Below are 24,691 nucleotides of genomic sequence, written 5' to 3' on the forward strand. Positions count from 1 at the left end.
CTGTAATGCTATGCTGTGCTTCTGTTTTACGTGTATACCTAGCACACACATGTGTATGTGAACAGTTGATTTATATGTATGGAACTAAAGAGTGTGAGACACTGAAAAGCAAGAACCATCCGTATCTCACAATGCAGACTGTGTTACTAGAACTTCTCACGGAAGTTCCAGAAGCAGTCAGCAACGTCTAACAATGAAGGTGGTCATCCTATGGGCGCTGGATGTAGGTCACACAAGTTAGTATTTCATTTATATTAATGAAACCCAAACAACTCCAGAATAAACTCTGATTTATCATCAACCAAGTAGTGAGATTCTAGGTTCAAGCATGGACTGTGGTCCCCTAAGGTCACTCAGTGGTTACTGAACACTCTAGTTGGGCAGAACTGTGTTTGATTCTCAGTTGAGGAAAATCTGTTTTATAAAAGAAAGTCTTTCAATTCTTTACCCTTTAAAACAAAGATCTTTCCATGGTCCTTCTGTGTGTACTGAATCAAGGCAGCCACATTTCAGTAATAAATACAGTTTGGAATGGCAGGTCCATGATAATGTAGATAGTTGAAGTCTACTTCCTCTTCCTCTTGGAACTTGGGGGCTTGCACGACAGAAGAAAAATCCTAATGTTCAAAAGTTTGTGTTCAGGAAAATGAAGATTTTATTTCACTGATTTACCATGAAGTTGCTCCGGCTAACCAACAACCATCAGCAACCCATGGAGAGACCCAGAGAGAAAATTAGAGGCAAAGTTCTCTGCAGGGATGACTTCTGGGTTTCGTACATAACAAGTATGCATACCAGCTCAACACATATTTATGGAGCATGAACTCAGCACCCAGGATAGTGCCGGGGTTGTGTAAGACGTACTTACTTTTAACTCCTTCTAAAAAGAGTGCTTTTCAAAGGCTTTCAAAAACGTATACCAATCAAAAAATTTATCATTTTGCACAACAAACCAATCTAAAGACCTTTTCAAATATTAAAGCACCTCTATAGCTGGATTCGCTCGAAGAGGGAAATGTTACATAATGAAAAAAAGATTCGACAGGACACTCAGAACTTAGATCAATATATTTTCCAGGTCATTGGAATAATTTAAATATGGTAGTTTTGTCTAGTTCTATTTGTCAGATTCTTTCTTTTTCTCAGATTTTTTTTTTTTTTTGCCCCAGGAACAAAGCCATTTAGGTAACTACGTTAACTACATGTTCTCTGTGCTTCCTGACAAAAAAAAATAAGTAGAAATTTGCAGGAACCATTTTCCCTGTGCCCTTTCTCCATGTGGATTGTTCTCCGCCTTCCATTTTCTCTTTCGTAACCTGTTCCGATGGCCTTTCCTTCACCAGACTAATAGCTTCTGTCAGCAAGGCTTTTATTCAGTACAGTATCAAAAGCTTTGCAGAAAAACGGATTAATCATGTTCACGGCTCCTCTTTGTTTACCCCTTCAATTCTTGCAGAATTCAAGCTACCCGAGAAAATGCATGTCTAATCACAAACATTAACTCCCTCTCGGGCAGTTATTTCGGTGCATTGCTCTATCCTACGATTCGGGGTTCCCTGAAAAGCAAATGAGATCAGTTTTCCCACACACGTCTTCCTCATCAAATATGTCTTCTGGTGATTTAAACACACATTTCGTGTACCTCGAGTTCCAAGAGAGAAGCTTATGTATACAAATGCCAGGGAAGTCATTCAATATTTTACTTTTTCCTTTTCTACCAATATTCCCAGGAGACAGACATAACTAAGCATTTAAAAATAATAGAAAGTCGGGGGTTAGACGGCATCAATCAAGTAACAGAAGTCACGTCTTCTGTGACCCTTCCCGAGTGGGCCTTTGAATGTTCTTGTCACGGCTAAGTCTAAATGGAATAAAGAGTCTTCACTCAACTCTTATTCTGGAAAATATCAGAAAGCCATCCTTCACCATTAATTTCATGCCAATATAAAGAGGATTTTGGTGACTCCACTACCTCCTTATATAGTAGGTCCATACACAAATTCTCTAATATATAAAAATTCCTTCTTGTTCAGAATGAACTTGTTCACATTTTTTCAGAAAAAAAATTTTTTTTCCTGGATCGCACTGCTGGTTTCCTCTGTTAAAATGCTACGGTTGGAACCGCAAGACACAGGGGCAAAGCCATCATGCTGGCACCATGGAATCATTTCTCTCGTGCTCAGACCTTCTCTTGCCATTTTGAACATGGCTTTCTCATCATTTTTGCCACCTTGCTGAAAAGTCCGGGGTCAGGAAGCTTTACAAGGAGCGGTAGAATCCTCACGTCTCAGATAACAAGTACAAGACACTAAACAAAGAAAAACTCTCCCCGCGTATCTTTTTCAAACCATTAGCCAAGTAGCCAAGCAGAACCCCCATCCAGATGAGCCCTTCTGGAAACAAGCGATGAAAAAAAATGTGGTTTAATGGGAATTCATAAGACAGCAAGAAACATCACAACCCCGAACGAAGCTGACTGGAAACGAATTACCCTGGCCAGGCTGATGGGAATTCCTGCTTCTGGGAAAAGTGGATTTCCAACTGAGACGCCAAGCTCACCAACAGTCTATGGGCAGTCCATTTGCATAGCCCTTCTTGTATTATTCAAGTGAACATTGCTTTCCATAAGTATTTTCAGCTTTCTTTCTTTACAAAAACTTTGAGAAGAACAGAAATGAAAGTCAGAGCAGGATCACCCATAGGACGGACAGATGGCACCAAGGGTATACATTTAGCTGGAAGACCGTTCCTTCTATGAACTTCACAGTTGATAGTTTTTCTTTCTTTTTAAAATTTTTTTTGAAGTGTAGCTGATTTACAATGTTAGTTTCAGGTGTACAGTAAAGTGATTCAGTTATACATATACATACATATATATTTTTTCTTTTCAGATTCTTTTCCATGATATGTTATTACAAGAAGTTGAATACAGTTCCCTGTGCTACAGTCAGTCTTTATTATTTATCTATTTTATATAAAGTAATGTGTGTCTGTTAATCTCCCGCTGGATTTTAATGGAGAACACTTCTGCCAGTGTAAAAAAATCTGCAGACCTGTGGTTTTATTTCCAAAAGCACTGGTGTGAAATACACACCCAGAAGACCCATGTGCAAAGGGGCCCACGCGAGCGACGCAGCAGCCGGTGCGAGGAGGCACACCCTGCACACCTCAGGTGCAGCCGGGGCTCACAGAGGCATCACAGGAACACATTAATCAACACGTTCCAGGATTGCATTAATCAACACTGCCGCGTCGGCTGGCATGCCCCATTGTTTACCCGTGCATGCTAACGAAGGCGCAGCAGCGATATGGATGTGAACTTCCACCATGCTGCAGGAAACAAAACCCTTTTCAGGACTGGCCCCATGCACCATATCCTACTCGACGCGTTCAATAGAAATCATTCTCTCTCCTGGATTCCTGCTAGTTTATGGACTTGCTTTCTGTGACAGTCAACCAGAAACAAAGACGCTTTACAGACCAGCTATGTTTGACAAAAGCTGTTGAAATGCCTTCTGCAAATATGAAAACTTGAATCCTTCCAAGAGATTTTTTTTTTCTTTGCCTTACAAAACGAACGCTGTCATGAAAGGCAAAATAAAACAAAACAAAGCAAAGCAAAAGAAAAAAGAAAAAAAAAAAAACCAGCCAGGCATCTATTGGTGTCTGCAGTCTGATATGACAGCAACATACTGCATTCCCAGCAGGGGCCTGGGGCTGGCCTCCTGCTCCACATTGGGCTTTCATGTTTCCTCCTGGGCAGTTCCCTAGATAACCCTCCTGTCAGGATTTGTGCCCCCGCCCCCAGAAGCAGCCAGGGACAGATGTCCAGATGCTGGGAGCAAAGGATCCGCTAAACACCATCAGACCTGGGACACACAGACCTTCATGTGCACAGAGTCACGTGGACCTGAGCATTTAAGGTTCTCCAGCATTGTCAACACTTAAAAGTGCCTCACTCAGTAGGTTCGGATGCACAAAGTTCAATAAATATTGATTTTGGTCACGAGAGTGCTGAACATAAAGATCATAATTCAGAATGAATAACAAACACCATTTATAATGATCATTTTGAATGAACTTGCTCCCAGGGGCAGAGTTATTTCAGTAGAGGTTGTACTTGTTGGGCGCAAGGGTCTCAGGGCAGTGGCCCCCCTCTCTGGTGGCACAGTTCCAGTCATTCAGTGAGCCCCCAAATTAAAGCCCATGTGCCACTGATCTAGCCTTATCACTAGTTCGAATTCTGGTGACCCTAGAAACCACTGAAAAACTATAAGCTTTTCACAAGGAAAACACATCTGATCCAGTATGTATCTGTAAAGGTCAATGCATCAGCCCTTTGGTGTATAAATGCTAAGTCACTACACGTTTCCTGTACGGGAGTGACTCAGGCAATTCTCTCCTTCCAATTCCAAAGCACATATGCCTCCCCACTGGACCGCAGTGGGAGGAAAAAGGGAGGAACGCATGCAAGTTGCAGGGTTCCTTCTACTGCTACGAGCACAAATTGCTGCTCCCACAGGACATAATGCCAACCTTCCCACCACTCTCACCCTGGCACCATCGCCCACCTTCCACTCTCTCCCAAGAGAGGATGCTGATGTCTTGCTTCGGATGCCTTTCAAGAGCTCCTCCTGAGCCCTCAGAGTCAACCACCAAACTGAGCGGCCCGGGGCAGCAGGAGGTGGATAGGATGGGTTTCCAGAGGGAAAAAAATGGTTGTGTCCCAGGAAGAATTACAAGGACAGGATGCAAGGAGCAGAAAAGACTTAATCAGTAAAGGCATCTCAACCACGGATGCCGTGATGACTCAGAGATAAATCTCAGGAAGTGTGTGCAATAACTCGGCCTCCCTACAGAAATGCTGTGCCCGACACTCAACAAGCTCCCATTGGACCCCTGGTCATAGGGAGTTACTCAGACTCTGCGTAGAGATGCAAAGCTGAGCAGCACACAGGGCGGAATGGAAGAACGTTCACCCGCCTCGCTCGGCTTCCAGGAAAGCTGCTCTCAGGTGGGGAGCGGCCACCCCAGGAAGAAGTCTGCCACGACCACACGGGAGGGACTGCCCAGTGCGGTCATGTTTCAGGAGACGCTGTCCCTGCCCTTATCATATGTCAGGGCAAGAGGGAAGGCATTAATAAGAAAAGATTGTTCTGGTTTTCTAGGTGACTAAATACCTAACCAAATTCAACCACTATAAAACCATAAAAAGGTGAATACCCTCTGCTTAGATTTAGGTCCCTGTCTTGGCTTTTGTCAGTTCTAGGCTTCCCAGGGTAACTGCTTTTACTCACGAGATTTTCATCTCTAGTTTTGTGAGGCAAATACTCCTTTCGTGGGTAATATGTCTCCCAGACTTGTCTGGTGTCGAGTCACATGAAATGAAACTTCTCAGTCTTACAATGATCCTGCAGGACAAATTTTGATAGATCTCTTTACTGTCCAATAGTATCAAAAACAGTAGTCCCAGCTGGGCTTTGTAGTAAAATATTGATTCACATTTACTTAGAACATGATGTCTTTTTTTAAAAAAACTATTATCAGTTTTACTATTATCTACTCAGACTGTAACTATCATTCTCCTAAGATGTATGCATCATTTAAAAAAAGTTAGTACGAGGAGTCTAAGGGAAAGAACAACTTTCAAATCATCAACCATAAACAATCATTAAACAACTCCAACAACCTGTCAGATTTCCCCTCTTAGACAGTTTGCCAAAGGGGAACATGCTTTAAGGGGTAGTATGAGCCTTCTTCAGGCTCATTATGGTTACAACCAGAACCAAACTTTCACAAACATAGCCAGAGCAGAAAGCCAGGATACAGAGTGACTTCTGGGGTGTCCCCCCTCCTCACTCTGAATGCTTGTCGAAATCCCACCATTAGCTGTCCCACATTTTAGCTCAAGGTTTTCAAGCCAGGTAGAAGGCAGATTTTCCTTGGAGAAAATTTACACATTAGCGTTGCTGAGGAATGTGAACACAGTTTTTATGTGCAACCGGATGTGGGAGGACGTACCGCTTTCCAGATAGTGGGATGTGGGGTGGGAGTAAGGCTTTATAAACCACAGCTCTGCTGCCCACGTCTTTCGGATACTCCGGCACACTAGTGAACGTGGGAAAGGCTACTGAAAACTCGAAGTAGCTACAAAAAAACATTCTATTCTAATGTCAGAGGCTGAATTCTTGAATAGCCTGGGGACATTCTCAATACAAGTGTGCTTTAGAATTTCGGGAAGTTTCAGGGAGTCTTTGTGAGGCCGGCGAAAGAAATGGGAAGACACTCAGCATTTGGTTTCAACCAGATTAAATCCTTCAAAAAGATAAAGAGAGATCTTTTCGTGGCTCTAATCGTGCCTGCCGACTAAAAGTTCATCGTAGTTGTCTGACAAACGACTGGCCAAGAAGATCAATGAGAAGGATGTATCAAGAACGACAGAACTGAACCTTGGCTTTGGTTGCTCTGGAAGATAGAGATTTGAAGTCAAATCACTCTCATGCAGAGAATGAAAGAGAAAACTCTGCAACCAGCAAGGAAAACTCCCAGAGGAGTGTCCTCAAAAGTGAGAAAGCACCGATCCAGCCCCATCGCTGCCACCTTAAAAAGGCACTATGTCTGTGAGTCCGTTTCTGGTCTGTAAATACATTCATTGGTATCATTTTCTTTTTGATTCCACATGTAAGTGATATAATGTGATATTTGTCTTTGTCTGACTTACTTCACTTAATATGATAATCTCTAGGTCTATCCATGTTGCTGCAAATGGCATTATTTAATTCTTTTTTATGGTTGAGTAATATTCCACACATACATACACACACATACACTCCCCCCTCATATCTTCTTTATCCAGTCATCTCTCGATGGACATTTAGGCTGTTTCCATGTCTTGGCTATTGTAAATAGTGCTGCTATGAACATTGGGGTGGATGTATCTTTTCAAATTAGAGTTTTCTCTGGATATATGCCCAGGATACTAATGAATTTACCTGCAAACCAGAAACAAACCCACAGACATAGAAAATAAACTATGTTTACCAAAGGGGAAAGGGGGGAGGGATACATTAGGAGTTTGGGATTAACAGATACACACTACTCGATATAAAATAGATAAATAACAAGGACCTACTGAATAGCACAGGGAACTAGATTCAATATCTTGTAATAACCTAAAAATGGAAAAGAATCTGAAAAATAATATATATATGTATAACTGAATCACTTTGCTGTACACCTGAAGTTAACACAACACTGTAAATCAATTATACTTCAATAAAAATTTGTTTTTAAAAGATAAGAAAAAGGGCATGACTCACTCCTTCCCAGAGGTCCCCTTCCTTGCCTTGTCCTGTGTACTTTCCCCTTTCACTAGAAACCACCATTCACAAATAAGCTCCTGGTCTTTCAGGCTTCCTGCCTCTCCTGAGTGTCACACAGTATACTGTCCACAGAAGAACTTGCCATAACCCGATGCTGGTGTTTTGCTGGCAGGCCACTTTACTTACCACCATTACTATGAACTTCTGGTTCCTAACAACTATGGTTTGGTGTATACAGCTCTCTCCACATCCCTGCCAGAATGGAGGGGGTCTGACTCTTACATTGCTTCACCCTGCAGGTGTTCTTTATCTCATGGAATATGGACACTTCTTGGAGCGGGTAGTTCTCAGCATATCAAAACTGTATGGGGGGAGGGTATAGCTCAGTGGTAGAGCACATGCTCAGCATGCACGAGGTCATGGGTTTAATCCCCAGTACCTCGATTAAATAGAAAATAATAATCAATCAATCAATCAATCAGTAAACCTAATCACTTCGCTCTCCAAGAAAACAAACAGACAATAAAACTGTATATAATAGGTCATTTTACACTAACTAGGAAGCTTTCCATTAAAAGAGCAACTTCGACAAAATTAAGGCCCTTTTGGTATTGGTCATAATTACTTAACTCGGCAATTTTGCTAGTCTTTACTAATTCTCACTTTTCAAGAACTCTTCAAACAGAACAGAATATGTGCTATTTGACACACAAAGTAAACTTCTTAGTTTCTAGGCTACTGATTTGGGGATTTCTGGTGGTATTTTGAAACATCACAAAAACTACTTGGTCATACGAAGTCAGTTTCAATACAACACAACCCAAGCGAATTCAACTGAGGCATGAATCATTCCCTCTAAAATGCAAAACGACATATACGTGGACCCGCTGAAGACTTCTCAAGGGCATGGGACAACATCATGGAAGATTTTCCTACCTCAAAATTTTGCATACAATCTTCTTAATTAAATTGCATGGATGTTTCTTTATTTGTTAAATAAAACTTATGAGACAGAGGACTACATGCTGAACAATCATGCTCTCATAAATCCCCTAAGAAAGCTATTATTGGTTGAGATACAGTTCTCTGAACTGTGTTCCAGATCTCCAAGTAAGATATTTTTCATCAAGTTCTGGACTATAATAGATGGCCTTTGAGAAGGCATCGCTGGTCTGGCAGAGTCCACTCTAAAGCTGATAATCTGATAATTCCAAATGATAGAAAATTGGACTGGGGAGGGCAGTGGGGGTGGGAAATGAGGGGTAGGAAAGGGGTTTACAAAGCAGAAAGCGCCTATCAAAGTAACATTTAAACTTTCCAAACAGACTTTTGTATCATTTGGACTTCACGGTGAGACACAAAAAATCAACTGTGTATAGTATGTTCTTAGGAGATTTTTGATATGTGATTGAATCAAAAAGAAAACTCTTTTCTTGTAAGTGATTCCTTATAATTTTAAATCCTTAATTCCTCCAGAAACATATTGTTTACAAGCAGTGCTTTTATTCTGCTATTTTCTGAACTTTATATGATTCCCATTTAGTGAAACAAAAATCTTATTACTATGAAAGGACATGGCAGGCTGGTTTTCTTCCCTGTGAATTCGATCCATCCTCTTTGACAAGCAGTATGATTAATGTTGTTGCAACCACATTCCTACTGCCTGTCTTTCATCATACTCCCTGGGTTGATAGGATTAAATGAGGCAGTAATATTACATAATCACATCATTTTAGGGGATAATTCCCTCCTTTAACCAGTAACTAATTTAAACCTTTTAAGGGGATAAACTTCTACCTTTGAAGAAGATCTTCTGACCCGAAGAAGTTGTTCTTCCTTTTACTTCTTTAAACCAAAAGTCTTCTTAGCATTGCTCTGTGGGTTGAAGAGTGGGGGAAATGTTAACAAGACGTTCATCGTCCATCACGGTAGATCAACAATATATTAACTCCAACCGACTCCCTGATGGGAAACACAATTACAGGGGGGAGCCCTTGCAAGGAAACACCAATTATGAATAGATTTGCCAAAACACATCTCTGCTGGTTTCAATCAAAACTGGCAGCAGAGAGGTGACTAAAACTCTGGTGGCCATCGCTTTAATGGGTCCTAGCCGAAAGAGTCATGTCCGGTTCCTTTCTTCAGTTTATGGGGGGTTTAGGTAATGCATGGGGACAGCGTGGTGCAAATACTTCCTTGTTGTGGGACTACCATCTTTATTATTATTTAAATGTTTTATTTAGTGGAGGGGGAATTGTTTCAACTTATGTTTGTTTGAAAGACCTTAAGTTTTCAACGAAGGTCCTAAAGAGATGATGCGGGCGCAGCCAAAAGCAGAGAAGACCCACCTGGGCTTTGACAAAGCCCAGCTAGGGAAAACCCCAGAGCCCCATTCTCTGCAACCGTCCTCCCCTCAGCCTGAATGTTTCCTTTGCAAATATTCCAGCTGAGAATTAGCCAGAAAAGGACAGCATGGACAGGGAGGACCACAATCCCAGCTGAACACATTCGGTCTCATTTTTTTAGGCAACCAATTCAGGGACATCCATGGTCTTCTAAGGGAGGATTTGTGGCTTTTGGGACTTTGGACTTTTGGAAACAGAAGTCATACTATCAACCTCTGAAAAACCTCTCAGAGAAGCGAAACAAGTGTCAATTCAGGAACTCCTGGCTGCACTCAAATATTGAGACAACTATGAATTGCAAAGTCATTCTATTAATGGAATAAAAAGATGTGTAATCATCTCAGATGTTTTAGTTTATGCACGTGTTAGAAAATATCTTCTGTATTAAGTTGCAAAAAGCTTTATCTTCATTACATGTAAAACCACTCAATAGACTTTCATTGGCTCTGATGCAATGACATTTTATCAAGACAAAATGTTAATGTTGTGGAGGTCAGTGATTCTCCTCTGGAATTAAAAACTCTACAGGTGTGTAGAAAAGAGTCTACAAGGATTGGAAGCTATGTCTACAATAACAATTCAACTAAATGAATATACCGAACATTTAAAATGTATCTGTCAATAGACTGGCTAAATCTAAATAAGGAAACAAGAATTAATGTAAATAAGCCATGTTTCCTCCCAGGAGGGGTCTCAGTCCACGTGCTGATGGGAAAAATAGAACTTCCACCAGCCGCCATAAAAAGCAGTATTTATAGAGTATATTATGAAACCACAAAAGAACAATTGATTCTACAAGGGAGCATCAAGGAAGGCTTTCCACAGGAGATAACACTTGGCTTAAACCTTGACGGTAGGTAGAAAGGGCATTCTGAGTCGAGGAAAAGGACAGGAACCAAGGGATGGTGATGACAAAGTGGGTGGTGTGTCCCCGCCGGCAGAACAAGAGAGCTACAGGCACAGCGATGGTGTGAGGCAGGGCACAGGGCGAAGAGGGGAGGCTGCAGAGGTCACGCGTAACCAAAGGGCCTTGAGCGCCAACCAGTTAGTAAGCCTGGACTTGAGCTGGAGAACAGTGCAGGCCTACTGAAGGTGTTAGACCAGAGGAAAGAACAATTGTCAGTGGTGTGGGGAACTGGCCAAGAGCGAAGAGGCTGGAAAGGGACGCTGCTTTGGGGGTGTTATCAGTCACCAACATACAAGGCTGCTGGCTTCCAGGAGGATCCCCTGCCTCTTCCCAAAGCCCACCCTTAAGATGAATTAGGAAGCACAGATGGAAAACTGATTTAGGGCTAAGAACACAGATTTGGCCATGACAGCTGACATCACCGCAAAAAAAAAAAAATAATCTTTTTATGTTCTTAATGGAATGATTTTCTGACCTTTCATTGTCCTAATATGTGAATGCACTTTTATAGGTGAACTTGATCAGGTCAGCAGGTTTACGTGGTCTCGTTTCCCTCCCCTCCACTGAGCCATCCCTCCATCGTTCCACGTCCCTCTCCCCCAGGGCAGCACGGTTCTGCTTCTGGCTCTGCCTGGACCTGAGGCAGGTGGAGCAGCCCGATGCCCTGCTTGACACTAGGGAAACCCCTCCTCCTGTGCCCTTTTTTTCTCTTATGGGAGGTGGGCCTTCATTAGTCTTTCTCTTCACATTGCAGTGTGGGTGTCTGACACTGGTTTGGGCTTAAGGGAATCGGACCCTGCCTAATGGAAAGCGTTGCTTCCAGGGCATTACTCACTTAGGGGAAAAGGAGCTTGTCACCTGCTAGAGTAACAGAACTCTGCACCGGGACCCAAGCCCAAGGCTTCAGCTACTAATGCGTTTGTACTTTGTCTTGCTTTGTCAATGTCCTCATTACAAGCATCTCCTCTGGCGACCTCATAGGTGAACAGAATGTAAGCATTCTTGGGTCCACTGGCCAAAATACACCACAATCCTTTATCTCCAAAAAACCATGGTAAGGTGGCTACACAGCTCGTGTGTGTGTGTGTGTCTGTGTGTATAACTGAATCACCAAACTGTACACCAAAGACTAACACGACACTGTAAATTGACTATACTTCAATAAAAATTAAACAAAACAAAATAAGATAAAGTAAAATAAAATAAACCATATTAAAGTGAAAAAAAGGTAGCCCGTTCCTTTCTTCTTGAAGTCCTTTTCTACAATGAATTTCTGTTTGGTAAATTCTAGAGAAACTTAGAAAGTGCTTTAGTTTGCTGAACCAAGCCCTTTAAAGAAATCTTCCCCCCAACCATTTGGCACCCTCACCGTGGCTGAAACACCTACACCACCTTGCTGTGAAGCTACAGCTGAAAATCTCTATCACAAATGACTGGAGGCTAAGCTCAAATTGGGGGGTAAGTCAATTAAAGACACTTCAATAAAATTAATTTTTACCTGGAAGAGACAAGGAACTCATGTTTAATAGGCTACACTCTGCCCCAGACAAGCAGAGGACGCACAAGTTCCTTAAGTATCATGATCGCTTTGACACGGGGGCAGAAAGTGAAGCACAGAGAGGTGAAGCAGACAATCCTAGTCACACAACCAGCAAGTCAGACACGGGAAACGCAGTACTGCCTGCGTCTGAGTCCCAAACCTGTGCCTCCCCTGCTTCACCGCACGGCTTCTGGGAGAGGAGAGGACAAACTTGGAGTGGGGGTGCTACTGAGACTCACGGGGAGGGGAGTAAAAGCGGAAGGTGTCAGAAAGAGTGGTCAGACTGAGAGGGAGGCATCAAAGAAGCCAAGAAATAGGAGGGTCAGGAAGGGGTCAAAACCTGCAGGAAGGACCCAAATGGGGAGAACTCAGGAGGCGTCTGTGGCGCATCGCCCCGCAGCCCTGGGCTGGGACTACCGGCACCTCACCTCCCGCCCTGACACGGACTGTGGTTTCCAGCTTTCAGTGACACTTACCGCATTAGCTTTTCTATGCCCCTCTGCCAGGTGTACTTTCTATTAACAGTGGCTCCCGGAAGGGGCAGGTATGAAAATACTCCTGGATATAGTGTGGAAGATGTTCTCAACATAAATTTTAAAGAGGAGGCAAAGGAACATGGTTCTTTTGATAAGTTTGTGGTTCTTTTGAAAAGCTTTTAGAATAATTCAAATTCAGGGCTTTTAGTATAATTCAAATTCTGCCCTGAAAAGAACACGTATGCCATTTCACACAGGTACGGAGTCCCGCAGGCACTGCGTGGGGAAAATGACTTCATCCTTGCTTATGTGCACTATTGAAAGGGCACTGCCTCATTTCCAACCTCCCTGTGATGATTTAAACCCTCAAGCCTCTGCAAAGACCATCAAAAGACTACGTATTAATTGTATTACTGTGCCAGCAACTATGCCAAACATTTCTAGGGGATGGATTTTTATGACATGCATTACTCTGACTTTGATAACTGTGTCAACGGACTTTCAGCACTCGGAAACACGCTCAGGTCGATAGAATAGGGTAACAGATCACGGCTAAGGATTATTTTTCCAATAACAAAGTAACAATTTAATTTTTTTTTATAAAAATACAATCAAGTTATCCCATTAAATAAAACCAGTCCCAAGTCAAAGGTCAAGATGAGACCTGATGTAATTTAAAAGTCGCCTTCAGAAAAGATGAATAACATCTAGGTGGAAAATGTAACAGATGCAAAGGCCACGGTTCACACTATAAACCAATTACAACAACAGCGATTCAGTGGTGCGTAAGTATAATACTAAAAAATTCCAATAATTCAAGAAAGTGAGTACTTGCCTTTGCCACTCATAGAGAAATAAAATAATACACTTCCTAATTGCTCCAAAATAAATCAAACTGTTGATTGATGTGAATATTTGGCAGGATTTTTGTTCTGGTTTTATTTGTTTTAAAGTAAGAATTCGTCACGTTCAGTACATCCAAAAATCTACTTTGCAAACACTGCGACATAAAAAGTAACAGCAAGCAAAAACTCAAAATCTCATTTAGTTTATACTCTCCGGCACAACCGTGAGGGCATTAGAGATGCTTCCACTTTGGTTTCTGTGAGGTCAGTTTCTAAAAACTGGCCTTACTGATAATAAAGCAAAGGGTAGACTACATTAAAATATCAAGCATTTGACCCCCTCAAGCCAATTCTGTTTTCCACTTGGCAATTATTTCCACTCTTAAAAAAAAAAAAAAACATAGCTGAGAAGTACTTTTTTTGAACACCAATTTTGAAAACCTTACATGTAACATGTTTATACACCTGAGCTCTCATGGATTTACGCAGCATGCGAAATCGTTTTGTGCTTTTATCACTAGAAAATGATTGTAATGTACAAACATACTTCTTAATTTTTAGTCTGAACAAAACTTCCGTAGTATCAGTCATGGACTAACTCCCCGACTCTTTTTTTCTTAACTTCCTGCCTTTGACATGATCCTTGGACTGAATCTGGGGCTTAGTCATACTTATTAACTGGAGAGAAAAGGATAAACAAACAACCCCATTAAAATTGGCGTTGATCTTTGGTTTCTCTGGGGCCTGCCTGTCACCCGGCAGCCTGATTCAGCGGGGCATGGCAAAAAGCCACCATCATCTTGAAACGCCGTAATTCCCATTTCAGCAGCTTCTGAAACAAAATATATTTCGAAAAACAGAGTATGGTCTGAAATAAAGCAAGCTCTCTAACTAGTACCTCACCAAGACGGCACCTCGAGGGGCCCACCTCTACCACAACCTGGCTGGCAGGGGTTCTAGGGGATCAGGGTCTGGCTTCTAATCCCAAGCTTAGCATCAAGTTCAGCCTGCTCGTGGTAAGACTAACAAAATTGCTGGGACTTGGGGTCAACTCCATGACCTCTGAAATGTCGGGTGAAGCGAGACAAGGATTCATTCTGAAGGGAAATGTGCAGGCGAACCAATGTGAGTCCTGCCTTCCCTTCCAGAGAAAGGCAACCATTGCTCCCTTGAGAAATCAAACTAAACAGACTGAAGACGGACCACCCCCAGAAGCGCTGGGCTGTTTCAGGCGACGCCATCATCTGCTACCTTGTGGACCGGTGCAAACAACCAACAGTGAGCAAATGACCTTGATGCTGGACAAATGTTATCTTGGTGTCTGGCAATCATGCTGTCACATACACATTGCAACACTTCACGGTACCAAGCACATGGCATATTTTATGGTTTTAATAGGAAGAATAACTATAAGTAGAAACTTAGAAACCCAGAGTGCAGTAACGCTAGCTGTCCACCAGAGACCATCGTCCCTTCTGCCACGTAGAGTGGCTGTGGGCAGAGCGTCCAGAGTCTCCATGTCCAGCTCCCCTCGTATCTGGGCAAGACCCTGAGACATAAGGGAGCTAACACGTATCACTTCTTTGCCCAGATGTTGAGGAAGCAAGTGTGTCCTTCCCACACCTCTTATCTGCCTACTGCTGGCTGGATGTCAATGCTCAACACGACTCTGGAAATCCCATGGCCCCAGCTTCTGTCAGTGCAGGTCCCCGAAGGGTGACAAGTAGAAACAGCACTGGACTGTTACAGGAGCTGAAGAGGAATTCTAATTCAGTGAAGTTCTACAGTTCAGGCGTTTGTTACAGCAGCTAGCTCTGCCCTACCTCATGCAGTCAGCATGTCAAGAACACAACAGAAACTGTACATTGAATCTAGTCCTCACTGGTCCTTTCCCTGTGTCCATAATCTAAAAGGAACAGATTTAATTTTAAAATATTAGTGTATCCAGAGCAGTCGAGCAAAAGTGGTGAAAGGATACTAAACAAGTCCCCTTAAAGACAAAGTAACAGTGTTTACTTCACCTAGGGAAGGAAAAGCTCGAAGGAGGCTGGTCAAACTGCCAATGAATATACGAAGGTCCTAAAATTTTTAAGCAGATAGTGAGAAACTATTTCTCCACTTCACTGAATATAAACAAAACAAATACAGAAGACCTATGTGATGGTATATAAAATAATACCGTACCTAGAACGTGGGGAAGATGGGATAGAAAGTTTTTGAGGGAATCTGATTCAGTAAGAGTCTGCAAAGCTGGAAGCCCACTTGTCTAACAGGCCGCCCCAGGGGGTTCTGATGTCATGGTCACGGGCCACGCCAGGAGCAGCGTGGTAATGACGGTGAAACAGTGAAGGTTCTGTGAGGTTGTCAAATTTCCTTCCTAGAAGAAAGTAGAATGGGGAAGTTTCACATTCACAGGGTGGAAAACAAACTCTGTCGACAAACTTGCGCAAGTAGGGCATGATTTCAGTCCTTGAGCAGCTCATGGTCTTAGGACAGTGATCATGAAGGCATATCTGTGTGTGTGTGTGTGTGTGTGTGTGTGTGTGTGTGTGTGTGTGTGTGTCTGTGTGTGCAGAGTAGGTGGTGATGAGAAGAAGGAGGAGACAAAGATTCTGGGTTAACTTGAGCGAGACGAGATCTCATCCGTGGGTGTTCAGATGTTCCCCAGTGTGGCCCCAGTTACCCCAATCTCTCCTGAGCATCCTAGTCCTGGAACACAGTCTCCAGATAACATTACCGCCAACCAAGATGCAGAATGAAAAGGATATTCAAGAAGCAGAAACAGCTCATGTTTACATATTTTACATATCAAACTTCCATGATGTGAGGAAAATATTCTAAGGCAAATCCAAAAAAAAAAAAAAAAAGTTTTATAAAATCACATGGCTCTATGGGGAGTTCCACGGGCAGTTTCAATCTGGGATGATGAAAAAGTTCTAGAGATGGATGATGGTCATGGTCATACAACAGTGTGAATGTTGAACTGAACTGTATGTACACTTAAAAATGGTAAAAATGGTAAATTTTATGTTATATATATTTCACCACAAAAAACACAGTTATAGACGTCCTTCTAACTCTGTAAGTTAATGTATATAATAGGATAGTTGCAAGAAAAAAAATTCAAATTACATCTTACACTCTCCCATTAATACTTGTGTCCTTGAAAATTCAGGGAAACATTAATTTACTCAACAAACATTTAATGAGCAACTGCTATGGCCCAAACACTGTTCTAGGCACTGAAGACAGGGCAGTGAACAGAACAGAACAAAGTCCTGATCTCAGAGAGTATTTATTTATTCATCTGCCCATATGCTCAACAAATATTTACTTAATGTCTATCACTTGCCAAGCTCTATGCTGGGCACCAGAAATAGAATGGTGAGAAAAACACAGAAACATTAGCAAATCACACTCTTCCCTGCCCTCATGAAGCTTCTAGGCGCCTGAAGGAGACAGATTAGACCCAACAATCACAGAAATGAATCTAAAATATCAACTCTGAAAAGCTGTCAAACCAGAGATGCGTGGAGCTCCCAGGGTGCGGTGGTGGGAACTGGCTTAGTCAAGGAGGTTGGTCTTTCTAAAGAGAACAATGATCGAGCTGAGCTGTGATGAACGGGGCTGGAGAGAGACAGTGTGACCTGAGTGGAGCAGAGGGAAAGGGGGCCGGCAGTGAGGCTGGAGAGGCAGCCAGGGGCCGGCCACGCAGAGCCCTGGAGGTCTTTCCATCTCCACCCAAAGGACCATGGGAAGCCGCCGATGTACCTTAAGGAGGCTGGGGGTGGGAAAGGGATGATTTAATCAGAAATAATACTTATTTTGATGCTCTAACAACTTTAAAACAAACAACTTAAAATGAGAGCAAAAACAAGCAAATTTAGTTATAAAAATAAGTGACACTCTGAAGCTTTCAAATAAAAGGTAGTATTTAACATATCAAAGAATTGTCATGATCAGATGTGAAATCAGCAACAGCACTCCAATTTTTTATTCTTTGGTGTTGATCAAAACCCAGAGTCTCTTAAGGTCCTACTGTGGAATCTGCTAATGGAGTTGAATTTGATTAAAAGTGAGTCACCCGAATTTGCCAGCCTGGGAAATTAAGTTGCCCACACTTTAGTACTGTTTAAAGTGGACGCTTAACAGAGGAAAAAGAGTGACGATTTGGTCAAAGAAATGAAGGGTATTAAACTTCACAGAATGTGACTACCTGGGCACCTTTCACTGACGTGTAAGGTGGGAACGGGACAGTTAACTAAACTTTGCACTAACTTGACTAACATTTAAGAACTTGAACAAAGAATCAAACAGACAGATAGCACTTCTTCCTTTGAAATACGGTTATCAATGCTAATATATTCTGTTGAACGGGAAAAAAAAAAAATCCAGACTGGCATGATGCTGTGTGTTAATAGCAGATATATAAGTAAAAGGAAAAACGCCACCTTTTGTATGTAATTGCTTTAGCCATATGCTTCCCATTTCAATTTGCACAGATTTAAACATTCAATAAGTAGGTGACAGACACTTCTGCATTTCAAATTCTGGGCGAAAATACGAGTACGGAAACATCAAACTCTCGATTGTGTAGTGAGCTGCTCTGACCCCTGAACAACACAGTACCTCCCAGGCTATCCCTTAAAGTTCAGAAAAGCTGTGTGGACTTGACCCATATAATTTGCACAATTCACCTTTTCACCAGACAGTCATTATACAATTCAGATCTGTCAATCCATTGTTCTGCTTAAATTGCCTTAAGAATGCAACACAGATAGCCAGGAGAATGCGCCCAAGGAAGCTTTAGCTACGTTTGATTATAAACTGCCGAAGCCCCGGTGATTTTACAGATCCTGGGAACTAAGGCTTATTCGCAGAGGCTTCTGCTACTATGGTTTTGTGGGACTCAGCCTTACAGAGATCTTAACTTTCAAGTTTAATCTGACTTGATTTAAAATCTATTATATTGCTCTATCAATTTACATTTTGGACTGACGAATTTTAATATAACTGGGTACAAAACATTTTTAAATTGCACGTGTGGAGTTCTGATTTTTTAAAGCAAAGCTTTAAATGTCCAATTAAATTGCCACTGGTAGCAAAGCTGTAGTTTGTATTCGTAGCAGATGTTAAAAATAGTAAGTCAGATTGTAAAGAAAGGGGTAAAAATGCAATAAACCAGATTTCAGAACAGCGAAGGAGAATGAATGCATTTCCCATAAAAGGAAAGGGAGAAAATCTTTTTTAAAAAAAATTAGAAGAATAGTTTGGCTGTGCATTTTTGGTTACTGTTGGCACGAAACAATTTTACTATAGAGATGAAATGAGGGTTGAAAAACTTTCAAACATTGGAATAAAGACTAGACTTCTTCTTTTTTTTTTTCACTATCAGTTTTCAAAGTGGGCAAGTCATTTTTGTTTCAAAATTCTCTAGTCTCCTACTCTTCCTGATACAGACATGCACTCACAAGGAGTCCCTGCACTTTTATCTTCCCCCGTAACTTCCTGAGTAGTTGCCACGCTCACTGAACTGCATTTGAGGTTTTTTTCATAACACTGCTCTGGAAGGAAAAAGGAATGAACCGCAACAGACACCAAACTCAGAGGGTTCCAAATACAACTCTGGTGGAGCTTCAGAGATGTTCATCCTGTGTTACCCATGATATTGACTGGCAGCCGGGACCTAATGAGGATCTGGGCTCCATCTCTGGGTCATCTGTGCAAGCACTGACTTTCAATTTTAGCTATATTGATTTTTTGAACCAAAGAGAACTTTCTGAACGTCAAAAGATAGCGAAATAAAAAGCAAAGGAATCAAATCGGATTTAAATTATGGCTTGAGAGGACCCCCCAATCACACGTAAGCCTACCAAGACTGATTTCTCCCTAGCAGTATCTGAACTGTGTGGTCCAGTCCTGGTCGATATCCATACGGCTTTGGGAGTCTCAGCTCTCTCGGTCCTCCAAATCAGTCTCCCAATTTGAGAATGTGAAACCCCGGTCTTACAGAAATCTGGAATACTATTAGTTCCAGGTCACTGACCAAAGTTAAGCCCAAATATGAAGCTGTCCATTTAAAGAGAGGTCATCTTTAATGCCACATGACCTGTATTAAATGAACCATTATTTCTAAATAAAGCAATCAAATTATGAATTCAATAGCTTACCAGGTGACATTACGCAAATTACTTCCTCTCTGTGTACAAAATGGGGTTAATCAGCCTGCCCTAGCTCTTAAAGGTCTCTGGGGACAATTCATTTAGGAATTGTCTAAGTGCTGTATAAATGTTACTGGTCTTACGAAAGCTCTGTTTTATTGTCATTGGAACACCACCATCATGAAAAGGAATTCAGAGGTTTAGTCAGAGGTGAATTAACAAAGCAAGGTCTATGCTAATACAAGTGCCCTCTGACCCTGGAGCACTGAGCTTGAAAAATCACACAGATCAGAATGTAGATGAAATTTGCATTTTCAGAGATAGTTTCTGTTAATTTATTTGCTATTCAAATCCTTTGCTTTGAGAACCATTTCTTTGGGAGCAAAACAACTATTCCATTTTCAATTTCCACCTCTTCCCCCCCCCCCCTTTTTTTGCACTCACACTGCTATCCTTGGCATCATTTGCATCAAAGCATGACACTGGAGGCATCAAAGGCCTTTCTCTGAATCAGCTGTCTGGCAACACCCAGGAAACATGCCTGTCATCAGACATGGGTTGTGTAGACACCAAATTTCTTTCATTTTAATTTTTTTTAAAATTACATGATTTCCAGACTTTCATTACTTTAGAGAAAGTAAGTTCTCTTTCCCTGGTGAAATTTCCACGATTCATTTGGTTTTTTAAAAAAATTTTTAACAGACACAGATTACTATATATAAAATAAACAACAAGGACCTACTGTACAGCACAAGGAACTATATTCAATTTCTTGTAATACTATATAATGGAAAAGAATCTGAAAAGGAAATATATATATGTATGTATATGTGTAACTGAATCACTTTGCTGTGCTGTACAGTAGGACCTTGTTGTTTATCTATTTTGTATACAGTAGTTTGTATCTGCTAATCCCAAACTCCTAATTTATCCCTCTTGCCCTTCCCCTTTGGTACTAAATTTGTCTTCTATGTCTGTAAGTCTGTTCCTGTTTTGCAAATAAGTTCATTTGTGTCATTTTTTTTTTTTTTTAGATTCCACATGTGATATCCATGATTCACTTGTTTATTTGACAGATAGTTACTGAGTCCCCAGGCACTGTCCCAGGTGCTGGAAAAAGCAGTGAGTCAAAAGGGCAGATATCCCTGCTCTCCTGTAGCTTACAGTCTAGTAGGTGAAGACAAGTAGTAAGCAAAATAAATAACTCAATAAATAGCATATGTTAGAATGAAAAACAAAGCATGGTGAGAGGTTGGGAGTGCAGAGATGGGGCAGGGTTGCCATCTTAAATACGATGGTCAGTGGAAAACACCTTGAGAAGGTGCCATCTGAGTAAAGATTTGGGGGAAGTCAGTATGAGCGCCGTTGAGGAAGGGCTTTGCAGGTAAGGCCAGCGTTCCAGGGAAATGCAAAGGACCTGAGGCAGGAGTTTGCAAGTTTGAGAACAGCGAGAAGGTCAGGGTGGCTGAAGGGAATGAGCACCAGAGAGAAAAGTAGGAGATGAAGGCAGAGATGGTACCAGATGAACTAGGGCTGGAATATTATTGCAAGGTCTCTGGCTTTCTCAGTGAAACAGAAAGCCCTTGAGAAGTTCTGAGCAGAGGAATGACATGATCAGATGTTCCTCTTAGAGACTGGAACAGGCTGTATTGAGAACAGGCTAAGGGGGAGCAAAGTAAAGGCAAGACCATGTCAAAGGCTACTGCAATGGTTCAGAGCAGATATTAGTGGCCTGATCCAGTGGGGACGGCACATGGGTAGAGTTTCACAGCTTTTCAATTAGTAATCACATCCTTCTTCATCCTGCTGTGGTCTCTCACTTCAATGACTTCACTCTCTAAGAAAGTATCTTTTTCTTTAAAGCATCATTCCCTTCCATGCCCTCCCTGTCAATAATTACAATGCTTCCCCTCCCATGAGCCCATCTTAGATAGGGTCAAAACATGACATATTTGGATGCAGTCAAATCAGCAAGTAAACTACTGTTAAAAGATAAACTGAGGCATATTAAAATTTTTAAGAGTTCATTATGTGAGATAAAACCTATTCAAATCAGGCAGCATCCAGTCTAGCAGACAGAAGGGCACTCCGAGGAGCTGCACAAAATGAAAGACTTTTACAGGCAGAAGGAAGCAGGAACACGGAAGCTCTACTCAGCCAAAAAGTAGGCTGGTTATAGCAAAGTCACTTTCCTTCCAGGGATGGCAGGGGTCTGTCTGGTAGGGGACCTCACTAGTGCTGATCAGGTGATTCCTGATTGGCAGGTTTAAGATTCCATTTCTTGGAGAGCCAAAATTATAATTAAGCCTCCATTTGGTGACGAGAGGCATAGCATCAGAGACTCCATCTTGGGCCCACTGTCTTATTTTTAACGCTACTCTCCAAAAGCACAATGACTTGATAGGGTTCTACTGAAGTTCTCAGTAAAGACACCTGCCCCTCTTCAACAAGCACTGCATTCCATATAGACGACCGGGGAGTGAAAGTCCCCATCTGAAGGGGCGGGGGCGAGGAGGGACTGGAGCAGGCACAGAAGTCGGGGATGAGGCCAACAGCTCTACGAATCTGCTGGCATTCTGAGTCCCACCAGTAGTGCACAAAAACACTTTTGAAGCAAATTATTATCCTGATTTCATATGCTCTTATGTCCATATGAACCAAAGAAATGCTCGCTGCGTTTTAACTCCTGTGTTTGTAAAGTTGAATAACTTTAAAAAAATCTTTAGCTGGGGCCACTATAATCAGATACCATGTACTAGGCAAACAGAAGTCCTGAGCCCTGATTGCCAAGAAACAAGGATAGACATTCCCTTCTCCAAACAGAAAGGAGGAGTCTGTCCATGTCCTCTCGAAAGGTGGTGGCACTGCCTACAGCCCAAAGAGAAGATTCTGAAACAGTCCTTCTGGGAAAAGGAGGAAATCACATCTGTCTTTTCAACCAACCTAGAGGGAAAGTTCTTGGCAACTTCAGGACCTATGGTAAAGGAGGAATGTGTAATCAGACTTCTTGGATTACCATGGCATCTTGTCTAGGCAGATGGGAGTACCTCCCCTTTTTATTTGGGTCTCATTTTTTGCAGAAGAATTGAGAATGAGAATTTCATTCTATAAATAAAGTGACATATGGCCTTTATGATTGGATTATTACTTTAAAGAAATTACCGCTTTTCTTCATTTTGGGTAACCTACCAGAAACAAAAACACCTCGACATTTTTTTAAATCAAAGTTTGGTTGGTTTACAACGTTGTGTTAATTTGTGGTGATTCATTTACACACACACACACACACACACACACTTCTTTTTCATATTCTTTTTCATTATAGGCTATTACAAGGCATTGAATGTAGTCTCCTGTGCTACATAGTAGGAATTTGTTGTTTACTTATTTTATATATAATGGTTAGTATTTACAAATCCCAAGCTTCCAATTTATCCCCCCCCACCTCTTTTACCCCCTGGTAACCATAAGTTGTGTTCACTTCTGGGCATATATCTGGAGAAAACTCTAATTCAAAAAGACACATGCACCCCAATGTTCACAGCAGCACTATAAACAATAGCCAAGACATGAAGCAACCTAAATGTCCATCAACAGATGACTGGATAAAGAAGATGTGATATATATATAGATATAGAAGATATGATATATATGTGAGAGAGAGAGATATATATATATAATGGAATATTACTCGGCCATAAAAAAGAATGAAATCATGCCATGTGCAGCAACACGGATATACCTAGTGATCATCATACTAAGTGAAGTAAGTCAGACAGAGAAAAATAAATATCATATGATATCACTGATATGTGGAATCTAAAAAAATGGTACAAATGAACTTATTTACAAAACAGAGACAGACTCCCAGACAGAAAACCTCTTGACATTTAGAAAAGACTTTTTCCCCCGAGTTGGGGCCTCTGCCCTGTGCTCCAGTTTCTCTAGTATTTGCATTCCCTGTTCCCGCATCTCTTTCAGGATTTGACTCCATGTCATCTTCTCGATGAAACCTTCTGTGGCTGCCCTGCCCCTAATGACCACCTGCAATCAACCCCTGTCTCCTTTCCCTGCTTTACTGTTCTCCTCAGCACTAATCACCATCTAACATACTACATAATTTATTTATTTTGCTTACTGTCTTGTGTGCTAGAACGCAGGCTTGACGAGGACAGAGATTTTTATCTGCTTTGTTCATGCTATACTATCAGTGCCTGGAACGATGCCTAACACATACATACAGATCACTGAAGGTCCACTGAATGAATGAAACAGCTCTACAGAGTAACCCAAGTTAACACAGCGTTAACTTGATACGTTAACTTGAAAAGATCAGCTGGGGCTAGCACATGCACAGGAAGTCTTTCTGGAAGGACGTGCAAGAGACTGATAGTATTTACCGCTGTGGGGAGGGCTTGGGGGAGAAATTTACATGTCATTTCACAGCTGTGTGTGCTATTCGTATCTTAGATCACTGGGATTTTTATCACTGCTCAGAGGTGTCTAGGTGATACGAATTACAGGATTTTTTTTTAATTGACGTATAGTCGATTTACAATGCTGTGTTAGTTTCTGGTGTACAGCACAGTGATTCAGTTATGCATATATTCCTTTTCATATTCGTTTTCAGTATAGGCTATTACAAGATATTGAATATGCTTCCCTGTGCTATACAGTAGGAGCTGGTAGTCTTTTTTTTATATACAGGAGTTAGTATCTTTAACTCAATTATGGGCTATTTTGAATTCTTTTTATTACCTTCAATAGTAAGAAAACTAATGAATGTTCATTTAAAATTGGTTAACCATATGTATGTGCACAAATCTACACATAAACAGATTAAATATGTTTGATGAGACATACAAAATTAATACAAAAAGATACTTCACATAGGTATTCTGTTTATCGAGTGCTCAAAGATCTCAAATGTAACGGGATTAACCAACCTGGCTTGAGTGGTATGTTGGCTCCAACGACAAGCGTAGCTAACAAGGATCTCCCAATAATCAGGGCACTCTGAACATGGAAGGAGGAG

General features: G+C 41.5%; 1 protein-coding gene across 3 annotated transcripts in view; it reads right to left on the minus strand.

Annotated features, from left to right (window-relative positions):
• NRCAM (neuronal cell adhesion molecule) overlaps positions 1-24,691 on the minus strand; it is a 266,458-nt gene that overhangs the window by 132,632 nt on the left and 109,135 nt on the right. For all 3 annotated transcript variants that reach the window (XM_074367673.1, XM_074367671.1, XM_074367672.1), the window contains exon 3: positions 9,120-9,197. The gene's annotated coding sequence lies outside the window, so the exon portion shown is untranslated. The remainder of the gene's footprint in view (positions 1-9,119; positions 9,198-24,691) is intronic.

Source organism: Camelus bactrianus, chromosome 7, assembly GCF_048773025.1.
Source record: "Camelus bactrianus isolate YW-2024 breed Bactrian camel chromosome 7, ASM4877302v1, whole genome shotgun sequence".
NCBI lineage: Eukaryota > Metazoa > Chordata > Mammalia > Artiodactyla > Camelidae > Camelus > Camelus bactrianus.